Source organism: Procambarus clarkii, unplaced genomic scaffold, assembly GCF_040958095.1.
Source record: "Procambarus clarkii isolate CNS0578487 unplaced genomic scaffold, FALCON_Pclarkii_2.0 HiC_scaffold_118, whole genome shotgun sequence".
Lineage (NCBI taxonomy): Eukaryota > Metazoa > Arthropoda > Malacostraca > Decapoda > Cambaridae > Procambarus > Procambarus clarkii.
The window spans coordinates 2,079,965-2,093,573 of record NW_027189151.1 but is presented as its reverse complement, the minus strand read 5'-3'; positions in this window follow the sequence as shown (position 1 = coordinate 2,093,573).

Genomic DNA, 13,609 nt, shown 5'->3' with positions numbered 1-13,609 from the left:
AAATATCATCGAATTAGGCAATATTTTAAAGTTTTCCACGTTTTTGTGAATTTTCAGTTTATGGGTAATAATTCATTATATATACGATAAAAATGATGCAAACACATAATTGATTAGATAATAACCTTAAATACTTCATTTTCAATCAACTATTTGTTTCTCGTTAAAATACTGAGTAAGATATTGAAAAGGGGAGAAGTTCTGTTTTTATTGCATATATCGACGTTTCAGCCGGATTAGAGCGGTTTTACGTGTACATCTTCCATCGGTAATATAAACGGAAAATCATGAACATTTTAGTTAATTCTAATGAAAACACATTGGTTTTATCATTTGTATTGGAAACAACATTGTCATATGTCTTTTCTTGGATCTAAATAATACGAAACCTCGCTCTATGATTTGAAGTTAAAATCCTCAAATATGGTAAAATAGTGACTTTTTAACGTTATTCATGTAGTTTGATATTACGAAAATATATTCATTTTTACCAATATTTCGATACTATTTCATGTAGGGATCACGATATCTGATTTGGCCTTCAAATCTCAGAATGTCGCATAATATTGCATTTTAAGAAAGTTTTCTTGTATTTTGTTTCGTACGAAAAATCATCGAATTTAGCAATATTTTGACGTTTATCATCCCCTTTTTTTCTATGTGATTTAAACAAAATATCGAATTAGGCAATATTTTACCGTTTTCCACGTTTTCGTGATTTTTCAGTTTATGGGTAATAATTCATTATATATACGATAAAAATGATGCAAACACATAATGGATTAGATAATAACCTTAAATACTTAATTTTCAATCAACTATTTGTTTCTCGTTAAAATACTGAGTAAGATATTGAAAAGGGGAGAAGTTCTGTTTTTATTGCATATATCGACGTTTCAGCCGGATTAGAGCGGTTTTACGTGTATATCTTCCATCGGTAATATAAACCGAAAATCATGAACATTTTAGTTAATTCTAATGAAAACACATTGGTTTTATCATTTGTATTGGAAACAACATTGTCATATGTCTTTTCTTGGATCTAAATAATACGAAACCTCGTTCTATGATTTGAAGTTAAAATCCTCAAATATGGTAAAATAGTGACTTTTTAACGTTATTCATGTAGTTTGATATTACGAATATATATTCATTTTTTCCAATATTTCGATACTATTTCATGTAGTATCACGATATCTGATTTGGCCTTCAAATCTCAGAATGTCGCATAATATTGCATTTTAAGCAAGTTTTCTTGCATTTTGTTTCGTACGAAAAATCATCGAATTTAACAATATTTTGACGTTTATCATCCCCTTTTCCTCTATATGGTTTAAACAAAATATCATCGAATTAGGCAATATTTTGCCGTTTTTCACGTTTTTGTGAATTTTCAGTTTATGGGTAATAATTCATTATATATACGATAAAAATGATGCAAACACATAATTGATTAGATAATAACCTTAAATACTTCATTTTCAATGTTTCTCGTTAAAATACTGAGTAAGATATTGAAAAGGGGAGAAGTTCTGTTTTTATTGCATATATCGACGTTTCAGCCGGATTAGAGCGGTTTTACGTGTACATCTTCCATCGGTAATATAAACGGAAAATCATGAACATTTTAGTTAATTCTAATGAAAACACATTGGTTTTATCATTTGTATTGGAAACAACATTGTCATATGTCTTTTCTTGGATCTAAATAATACGAAACCTCGCTCTATGATTTGAAGTTAAAATCCTCAAATATGGTAAAATAGTGACTTTTTAACGTTATTCATGTAGTTTGATATTACGAAAATATATTCATTTTTACCAATATTTCGATACTATTTCATGTAGGGATCACGATATCTGATTTGGCCTTCAAATATCAGAATGTCGCATAATATTGCATTTCAAGCAAGTTTTCTTGCATTTTGTTTCGTACGAAAAATCATCGAATTTAGCAATATTTTGACGTTTATCATCCCCTTTTTTTCTATGTGATTTAAACAAAATATCATCGAATTAGGCAATATTTTACCGTTTTCCACGTTTTTGTGAATTTTCAGTTTATGGGTAATAATTCATTATATATACGATAAAAATGATGCAAACACATAATTGATTAGATAATAACCTTAAATACTTCATTTTCAATCAACTATTTGTTTCTCGTTAAAATACTGAGTAAGATATTGAAAAGGGGAGAAGTTCTGTTTTTATTGCATATATCGACGATTCAGCCGGATTAGAGCGGTATTACGTGTACATCTTCCATCGGTAATGTAAACGGAAACTCATGAACATTTTAGTTAATTCTAATGAAAACACATTGGTTTTATCATTTGTATTGGAAACAACAATGTCATATGTCTTTTCTTGGATCTAAATAATACGAAACCTCGCTCTATGATTTGAAGTTAAAATCCTCAAATATGGTAAAATAGTGACTTTTTAACGTTATTCATGTAGTTTGATATTACGAAAATATATTCATTTTTACCAATATTTCGATACTATTTCATGTAGGGATCACGATATCTGTTTTGGCCTTCAAATCTCAGAATGTCGCATAATATTGCATTTTAAGCAAGTTTTCTTGCATTTTGTTTCGTACGAAAAATCATCGAATTTAGCAATATTTTGACGTTTATCATCCCCTTTTTTTCTATGTGATTTAAACAAAATATCGAATTAGGCAATATTTTACCGTTTTCCACGTTTTCGTGATTTTTCAGTTTATGGGTAATAATTCATTATATATACGATAAAAATGATGCAAACACATAATGGTATAGATAATAACCTTAAATACTTCATTTTCAATCAACTATTTGTTTCTCGTTAAAATACTGAGTAAGATATTGAAAAGGGGAGAAGTTCTGTTTTTATTGCATATATCGACGTTTCAGCCGGATTAGAGCGGATTTACGTGTACATCTTCCATCGGTAATATAAACGGAAAATCATGAACATTTTAGTTAATTCTAATGAAAACACATTGGTTTTATCATTTGTATTGGAAACAACATTGTCATATGTCTTTTCTTGGATCTAAATAATACGAAACCTCGTTCTATGATTTGAAGTTAAAATCCTCAAATATGGTAAAATAGTGACTTTTTAACGTTATTCATGTAGTTTGATATTACGAAAATATATTCATTTTTACCAATATTTCGATACTATTTCATGTAGTATCACGATATCTGATTTGGCCTTCAAATCTCAGAATGTCGCATAATATTGCATTTTAAGCACGTTTTCTTGCATTTTGTTTCGTACGAAAAATCATCGAATTTAACAATATTTTGACGTTTATCATCCCCTTTTCCTCTATATGATTTAAACAAAATATCATCGAATTAGGCAATATTTTGCCGTTTTTCACGTTTTTGTGAATTTTCAGTTTATGGGTAATAATTCATTATATATACGATAAAAATGATGCAAACACATATTTGATTAGATAATAACCTTAAATACTTCATTTTCAATCAACTATTTGTTTCTCGTTAAAATACTGAGTAAGATATTGAAAAGGGGAGAAGTTCTGTTTTTATTGCATATATCGACGTTTCAGCCGGATTAGAGCTGTTTTACGTGTACATCTTCCATCGGTAATATAAACGGAAAATCATGAACATTTTAGTTAATTCTAATGAAAACACATTGGTTTTATCATTTGTATTGGAAACAACATTGTCATATGTCTTTTCTTGGATCTAAATAATACGAAACCTCGCTCTATGATTTGAAGTTAAAATCCTCAAATATGGTAAAATAGTGACTTTTTAACGATATTCATGTAGTTTGATATTACGAAAATATATTCATTTTTACCAATATTTCGATACTATTTCATGTAGTATCACGATATCTGATTTGGCCTTCAAATCTCAGAATGTCGCATAATATTGCATTTTAAGCAAGTTTTCTTACATTTTTGTTTTGTACGAAAAATCATCGAATTTAACAATATTTTGACGTTTATCATCCCCTTTTCCTCTATGTGATTTAAACAAAATATCATCGAATTAGGCAATATTTTACCGTTTTCCACATTTTTGTGATTTTTCAGTTTATGGGTAATAATTCATTATATATACGATAAAAATGATGCAAACATATAATGGATTAGATAATAACCTTAAATACTTCATTTTCAATCAACTATTTGCTTCTCGTTAAAATACTGAGTAAGATATTGAAAAGGGGAGAAGTTCTGTTTTTATTGCATATATCGACGTTTCAGCCGGATTAGAGCGGTTTTACGTGTACATCTTCCATCGGTAATATAAACGGAAAATCATGAACATTTTAGTTAATTCTAATGAAAACACATTGGTTTTATCATTTGTATTGGAAACAACATTGTCATATGTCTTTTCTTGGATCTAAATAATACGAAACCTCGTTCTATGATTTGAAGTTAAAATCCTCAAATATGGTAAAATAGTGACTTTTTAACGTTATTCATGTAGTTTGATATTACCAAAATTTATTCATTTTTACCAATATTTCGATACTATTTCATGTAGTATCACGATATCTGATTTGGCCTTCAAATCTCAGAATGTCGCATAATATTGCATTTTAAGCACGTTTTCTTGCATTTTGTTTCGTACGAAAAATCATCGAATTTAACAATATTTTGACGTTTATCATCCCCTTTTCCTCTATATGATTTAAACAAAATATCATCGAATTAGGCAATATTTTGCCGTTTTTCACGTTTTTGTGAATTTTCAGTTTATGGGTAATAATTCATTATATATACGATAAAAATGATGCAAACACATAATTGATTAGATAATAACCTTAAATACTTCATTTTCAATCAACTATTTGTTTCTCGTTAAAATACTGAGTAAGATATTGAAAAGGGGAGAAGTTCTGTTTTATTGCATATATCGACGTTTCAGCCGGATTAGAGCGGTTTTACGTGTACATCTTCCATCGGTAATATAAACGGAAAATCATGAACATTTTAGTTAATTCTAATGAAAACACATTGGTTTTATCATTTGTATTGGAAACAACATTGTCATATGTCTTTTCTTGGATCTAAATAATACGAAACCTCGCTCTATGATTTGAAGTTAAAATCCTCAAATATGGTAAAATAGTGACTTTTTAACGATATTCATGTAGTTTGATATTACGAAAATATATTCATTTTTACCAATATTTCGATACTATTTCATGTAGTATCACGATATCTGATTTGGCCTTCAAATCTCAGAATGTCGCATAATATTGCATTTTAAGCAAGTTTTCTTACATTTTTGTTTTGTACGAAAAATCATCGAATTTAACAATATTTTGACGTTTATCATCCCCTTTTCCTCTATGTGATTTAAACAAAATATCATCGAATTAGGCAATATTTTACCGTTTTCCACGTTTTTGTGATTTTTCAGTTTATGGGTAATAATTCATTATATATACGATAAAAATGATGCAAACATATAATGGATTAGATAATAACCTTAAATACTTCATTTTCAATCAACTATTTGTTTCTCGTTAAAATACTGAGTAAGATATTCAAAAGGGGAGAAGTTCTGTTTTTATTGCATATATCGACGTTTCAGCCGGATTAGAGCGGTTTTACGTGTACATCTTCCATCGGTAATATAAACGGAAAATCATGAACATTTTAGTTAATTCTAATGAAAACACATTGGTTTTATCATTTGTATTGGAAACAACATTGTCATATGTCTTTTCTTGGATCTAAATAATACGAAACCTCGTTCTATGATTTGAAGTTAAAATCCTCAAATATGGTAAAATAGTGACTTTTTAACGTTATTCATGTAGTTTGATATTACGAAAATATATTCATTTTTACCAATATTTCGATACTATTTCATGTAGTATCACGATATCTGATTTGGCCTTCAAATCTCAGAATGTCGCATAATATTGCATTTTAAGCAAGTTTTCTTGCATTTTGTTTCGTACGAAAAATCATCGAATTTAACAATATTTTGACGTTTATCATCCCCTTTTCCTCTATGTGATTTAAACAAAATATCATCGAATTAGGCAATATTTTACCGTTTTCCACGTTTTTGTGATTTTTCAGTTTATGGGTAATAATTCATTATATATACGATAAAAATGATGCAAACGTATAATGGATTAGATAATAACCTTAAATACTTCATTTTCAATCAACTATTTGTTTCTCGTTAAAATACTGAGTAAGATATTGAAAAGGGGAGAAGTTCTGTTTTTATTCCATATATCGACGTTTCAGCCGGATTAGAGCGGTTTTACGTGCACATCTTCCATCGGTAATATAAACGGAAAATCATGAACATTTTAGTTAATTCTAATGAAAAAACATTGGTTTTATCATTTGTATTGGAAACAACATTGTCATATGTCTTTTCTTGGATCTAAATAATACGAAACCTCGTTCTATGATTTGAAGTTAAAATCCTCAAATATGGTAAAATAGTGACTTTTTAACGTTATTCATGTAGTTTGATATAACCAAAATTTATTCATTTTTACCAATATTTCGATACTATTTCATGTAGTATCACGATATATGATTTGGCCTTCAAATCTCAGAATGTCGCATAATATTGCATTTTAAGCACGTTTTCTTGCATTTTGTTTCGTACGAAAAATCATCGAATTTAACAATATTTTGACGTTTATCATCCCCTTTTCCTCTATATGATTTAAACAAAATATCATCGAATTAGGCAATATTTTGCCGTTTTTCACGTTTTTGTGAATTTTCAGTTTATGGGTAATAATTCATTATATATACGATAAAAATGATGCAAACACATAATTGATTAGATAATAACCTTAAATACTTCATTTTCAATCAACTATTTGTTTCTCGTTAAAATACTGAGTAAGATATTGAAAAGGGGAGAAGTTCTGTTTTTATTGCATATATCGACGTTTCAGCCGGATTAGAGCGGTTTTACGTGTACATCTTCCATCGGTAATATAAACGGAAAATCATGAACATTTTAGTTAATTCTAATGAAAACACATTGGTTTTATCATTTGTATTGGAAACAACATTGTCATATGTCTTTTCTTGGATCTAAATAATACGAAACCTAGTTTTACGATTTGAAGTTAAAATCCTCAAATATGGTAAAATAGTGACTTTTTATATTGATATTATCATGTAGTTTGATATTACGAAAATATATTCATTTTTACCAATACTTCGATACTATTTCATGTAGGGATCACGATATCTGATTTGGCCTTCAAATATCAGAATGTCGCATAATATTGCATTTTAAGAAAGTTTTCTTGCATTTTGTTTCGTACGAAAAATCATCGAATTTAGCAATATTTTGACGTTTATCATCCCCTTTTTTTCTATGTGATTTAAACAAAATATCATCGAATTAGGCAATATTTTACCGTTTTCCACGTTTTCGTGATTTTTCAGTTTTTGGGTAATAATTTATTATATATACGATAAAAATGATGCAAACACATAATGGATTAGATAATAACCTTAAATACTTCATTTTCAATCAACTATTTGTTTCTCGTTAAAATACTGAGTAAGATATTGAAAAGGGGAGAAGTTCTGTTTTTATTGCATATATCGACGTTTCAGCCGGATTAGAGCGGTTTTACGTGTACATCTTCCATCGGTAATATAAACGGAAAATCATGAACATTTTAGTTAATTCTAATGAAAACACATTGGTTTTATCATTTGTATTGGAAACAACATTGTCATATGTCTTTTCTTGGATCTAAATAATACGAAACCTCGTTCTATGATTTGAAGTTAAAATCCTCAAATATGGTAAAATAGTGACTTTTTAACGTTATTCATGTAGTTTGATATTACGAAAATATATTCATTTTTACCAATATTTCGATACTATTTCATGTAGTATCACGATATCTGATTTGGCCTTCAAATCTCAGAATGTCGCATAATATTGCATTTTAAGCAAGTTTTCTTGCATTTTGTTTCGTACGAAAAATCATCGAATTTAACAATATTTTGACGTTTATCATCCCCTTTTCCTCTATGTGATTTAAACAAAATATCATAGAATTAGGCAATATTTTACCGTTTTCAACGTTTTTGTGATTTTTCAGTTTATGGGTAATAATTCATTATATATACGATAAAAATGATGCAAACATATAATGGATTAGATAATAACCTTAAATACTTCATTTTCAATCAACTATTTGTTTCTCGTTAAAATACTGAGTAAGATATTGAAAAGGGGAGAAGTTCTGTTTTTATTGCATATATCGACGTTTCAGCCGGATTAGAGCGGTTTTACGTGCACATCTTCCATCGGTAATATAAACGGAAAATCATGAACATTTTAGTTAATTCTAATGAAAACACATTGGTTTTATCATTTGTATTGGAAACAACATTGTCATATGTCTTTTCTTGGATCTAAATAATACGAAACCTCGTTCTATGATTTGAAGTTAAAATCCTCAAATATGGTAAAATAGTGACTTTTTAACGTTATTCATGTAGTTTGATATTACGAAAATATATTCATTTTTACCAATATTTCGATACTATTTCATGTAGTATCACGATATATGATTTGGCCTTCAAATCTCAGAATGTCGCATAATATTGCATTTTAAGCACGTTTTCTTGCACTTTGTTTCGTACGAAAAATCATCGAATTTAACAATATTTTGACGTTTATCATCCCCTTTTCCTCTATATGATTTAAACAAAATATCATCGAATTAGGCAATATTTTGCCGTTTTTCACGTTTTTGTGAATTTTCAGTTTATGGGTAATAATTCATTATATATACGATAAAAATGATGCAAACACATAATTGATTAGATAATAACCTTAAATACTTCATTTTCAATCAACTATTTGTTTCTCGTTAAAATACTGAGTAAGATATTGAAAAGGGGAGAAGTTCTGTTTTTATTGCATATATCGACGTTTCAGCCGGATTAGAGCGGTTTTACGTGTACATCTTCCATCGGTAATATAAACGGAAAATCATGAACATTTTAGTTAATTCTAATGAAAACACATTGGTTTTATCATTTGTATTGGAAACAACATTGTCATATGTCTTTTCTTGGATCTAAATAATACGAAACCTCGCTCTATGATTTGAAGTTAAAATCCTCAAATATGGTAAAATAGGGACTTTTTAACGTTATTCATGTAGTTTGATATTACGAAAATATATTCATTTTTACCAATATTTCGATACTATTTCATGTAGTATCACGATATCTGATTTGGCCTTCAAATCTCAGAATGTCGCATAATATTGCATTTTAAGCAAGTTTTCTTGCATTTTGTTTCGTACGAAAAATCATCGAATTTAACAATATTTTGACGTTTATCATCCCCTTTTCCTCTATGTGATTTAAACAAAATATCATCGAATTAGGCAATATTTTACCGTTTTCCACGTTTTTGTGATTTTTCAGTTTATGGGTAATAATTCATTATATATACGATAAAAATGATGCAAACATATAATGGATTAGATAATAACCTTAAATACTTCATTTTCAATCAACTATTTGTTTCTCGTTAAAATACTGAGTAAGATATTGAAAAGGGGAGAAGTTCTGTTTTTATTGCATATATCGACGTTTTAGCCGGATTAGAGCGGTTTTACGTGTACATCTTCCATCAGTAATATAAACGGAAAATCATGAACATTTTAGTTAATTCTAATGAAAACACATTGGTTTTATCATTTGTATTGGAAACAACATTGTCATATGTCTTTTCTTGAATCTAAATAATACGAAACCTCGTTCTATGATTTGAAGTTAAAATCCTCAAATATGGTAAAATAGTGACTTTTTAACGTTATTCATGTAGTTTGATATTACGAAAATATATTCATTTTTACCAATATTTCGATACTATTTCATGTAGTATCACGATATCTGATTTGGCCTTCAAATCTCAGAATGTCGCATAATATTGCATTTTAAGCAAGTTTTCTTGCATTTTGTTTCATACGAAAAATCATCGAATTTAACAATATTTTGACGTTTATCATCCCCTTTTCCTCTATATGATTTAAACAAAATATCATCGAATTAGGCAATAATTTGCCGTTTTTCACGTTTTTGTGAATTTTCAGTTTATGGGTAATAATTCATTATATATACGATAACAATGATGCAAACACATAATTGATTAGATAATAACCTTAAATACTTCATTTTCAATCAACTATTTGTTTCTCGTTAAAATACTGAGTAAGATATTGAAAAGGGGAGAAGTTCAGTTTTTATTGCATATATCGACGTTTCAGCCGGATTAGAGCGGTTTTACGTGTACATCTTCCATCGGTAATATAAACGGAAAATCATGAACATTTTAGTTAATTCTAATGAAAACACATTGGTTTTATCATTTGTATTGGAAACAACATTGTCATATGTCTTTTCTTGGATCTAAATAATACGAAACCTCGCTCTATGATTTGAAGTTAAAATCCTCAAATATGGTAAAATAGTGACTTTTTAACGTTATTCATGTAGTTTGATATTACGAAAATATATTCATTTTTACCAATATTTCGATACTATTTCATGTAGTATCACGATATCTGATTTGGCCTTCAAATCTCAGAATGTCGCATAATATTGCATTTTAAGCAAGTTTTCTTGCATTTTGTTTCGTACGAAAAATCATCGAATTTAACAATATTTAGACATTTATCATCCCCTTTTCCTCAATGTGATTTAAACAAAATATCATCGAATTAGGCAATATTTTGCCGTTTTCCACGTTTTTGTGAATTTTCAGTTATGGGTAATAATTCATTATATATACGATAAAAATGATGCAAACATATAATGGATTAGATAATAACCTTAAATACTTCATTTTCAATCAACTATTTGTTTCTCGTTAAAATACTGAGTAAGATATTGAAAAGGGGAGAAGTTCTGTTTTTATTGCATATATCGACGTTTCAGCCGGATTAGAGCGGTTTTACGTGTACATCTTCCATCGGTAATATAAACGAAAAATCATGAACATTTTAGTTAATTCTAATGAAAACACATTGGTTTTATCATTTGTATTGGAAACAACATTGTCATATGTCTTTTCTTGGATCTAAATAATACGAAACCTAGTTCTATGATTTGAAGTTAAAATCCTCATATATGGTAAAATAGTGACTTTTTAACGTTATTCATGTAGTTTGATATTACGAAAATATATTCATTTTTACCAATATTTCGATACTATTTCATGTAGGGATCACGATATCTGATTTGGCCTTCAAATATCAGAATGTCCCATAATATTGCATTTCAAGCAAGTTTTCTTGCATTTTGTTTCGTACGAAAAATCATCGAATTTAGCAATATTTTGACGTTTATCATCCCCTTTTTTTCTATGTGATTTAAACAAAATATCATCGAATTAGGCAATATTTTACCGTTTTCCACGTTTTCGTGATTTTTCAGTTTATGGGTAATAATTCATTATATATACGATAAAAATGATGCAAACACATAATGGATTAGATAATAACCTTAAATACTTCATTTTCAATCAACTATTTGTTTCTCGTTAAAATTCTGAGTAAGATATTGAAAAGGGGAGAAGTTCTGTTTTTATTGCATATATCGACGTTTCAGCCGGATTAGAGCGGTTTTACGTGTACATCTTCCATCGGTAATATAAACGGAAAATCATGAACATTTTAGTTAATTCTAATGAAAACACATTGGTTTTATCATTTGTAATGGAAACAACATTGTCATATGTCTTTTCTTGGATCTAAATAATACGAAACCTCGTTCTATGATTTGAAGTTAAAATCCTCAAATATGGTAAAATAGTGACTTTTTAACGTTATTCATGTAGTTTGATATTACGAAAATATATTCATTTTTACCAATATTTCGATACTATTTCATGTAGTATCACGATATCTGATTTGGCCTTCAAATCTCAGAATGTCGCATAATATTGCATTTTAAGCAAGTTTTCTTGCATTTTGTTTCGTACGAAAAATCATCGAATTTAACAATATTTTGACGTTTATCATCCCCTTTTCCTCTATATGATTTAAACAAAATATCATCGAATTAGGCAATATTTTGCCGTTTTTCACGTTTTTGTGAATTTTCAGTTTATGGGTAATAATTCATTATATATACGATAAAAATGATGCAAACACATAAATGATTAGATAATAACCTTAAATACTTAATTTTCAATGTTTCTCGTTAAAATACTGAGTAAGATATTGAAAAAGGGAGAAGTTCTGTTTTTATTGCATATATCGACGTTTCAGCCGGATTAGAGCGGTTTTACGTGTACATCTTCCATCGGTAATATAAACGGAAAATAATGAACATTTTAGTTAATTCTAATGAAAACACATTGGTTTTATCATTTGTATTGGAAACAACATTGTCATATGTCTTTTCTTGGATCTAAATAATACGAAACCTCGCTCTATGATTTGAAGTTAAAATCCTCAAATATGGTAAAATAGTGACTTTTTAACGTTATTCATGTAGTTTGATATTATGAAAATATATTCATTTTTACCAATATTTCGATACTATTTCATGTAGTATCACGATATCGGATTTGGCCTTCAAATCTCAGAATGTCGCATAATATTGCATTTTAAGCAAGTTTTCTTGCATTTTGTTTCGTACGAAAAATCATCGAATTTAACAATATTTTGACGTTTATCATCCCCTTTTCCTCTATGTGATTTAAACAAAATATCATCGAATTAGGCAATATTTTACCGTTTTCCACGTTTTTGGGATTTTTCAGTTATGGGTAATAATTCATTATATATACGATAAAAATGATGCAAACATATAATGGATTAGATAATAACCTTAAATACTTCATTTTCAATCAACTATTTGTTTCTCGTTAAAATACTGAGTAAGATATTGAAAAGGGGAGAAGTTCTGTTTTTATTGCATATATCGACGTTTCAGCCGGATTAGAGCGGTTTTACGTGTACATCTTCCATCGGTAATATAAACGGAAAATCATGAACATTTTAGTTAATTCTAATGAAAACACATTGGTTTTATCATTTGTATTGGAAACAACATTGTCATATGTCTTTTCTTGGATCTAAATAATACGAAACCTAGTTTTATGATTTGAAGTTAAAATCCTCAAATATGGTAAAATAGTGACTTTTTAACGTTATTCATGTAGTTTGATATTACGAAAATATATTAATTTTTACCAATACTTCGATACTATTTCATGTAGGGATCACGATATCTGATTTGGCCTTCAAATATCAGAATGTCGCATAATATTGCATTTTAAGAAAGTTTTCTTGCATTTTGTTTCGTACGAAAAATCATCGAATTTAGCAATATTTTGACGTTTATCATCCCCTTTTTTTCTATGTGATTTAAACAAAATATCATCGAATTAGGCAATATTTTACCGTTTTCCACGTTTTCGTGATTTTTCAGTTTTTGGGTAATAATTTATTATATATACGATAAAAATGATGCAAACACATAATGGATTAGATAATAACCTTAAATACTTCATTTTCAATCAACTATTTGTTTCTCGTTAAAATACTGAGTAAGATATTGAAAAGGGGAGAAGTTCTG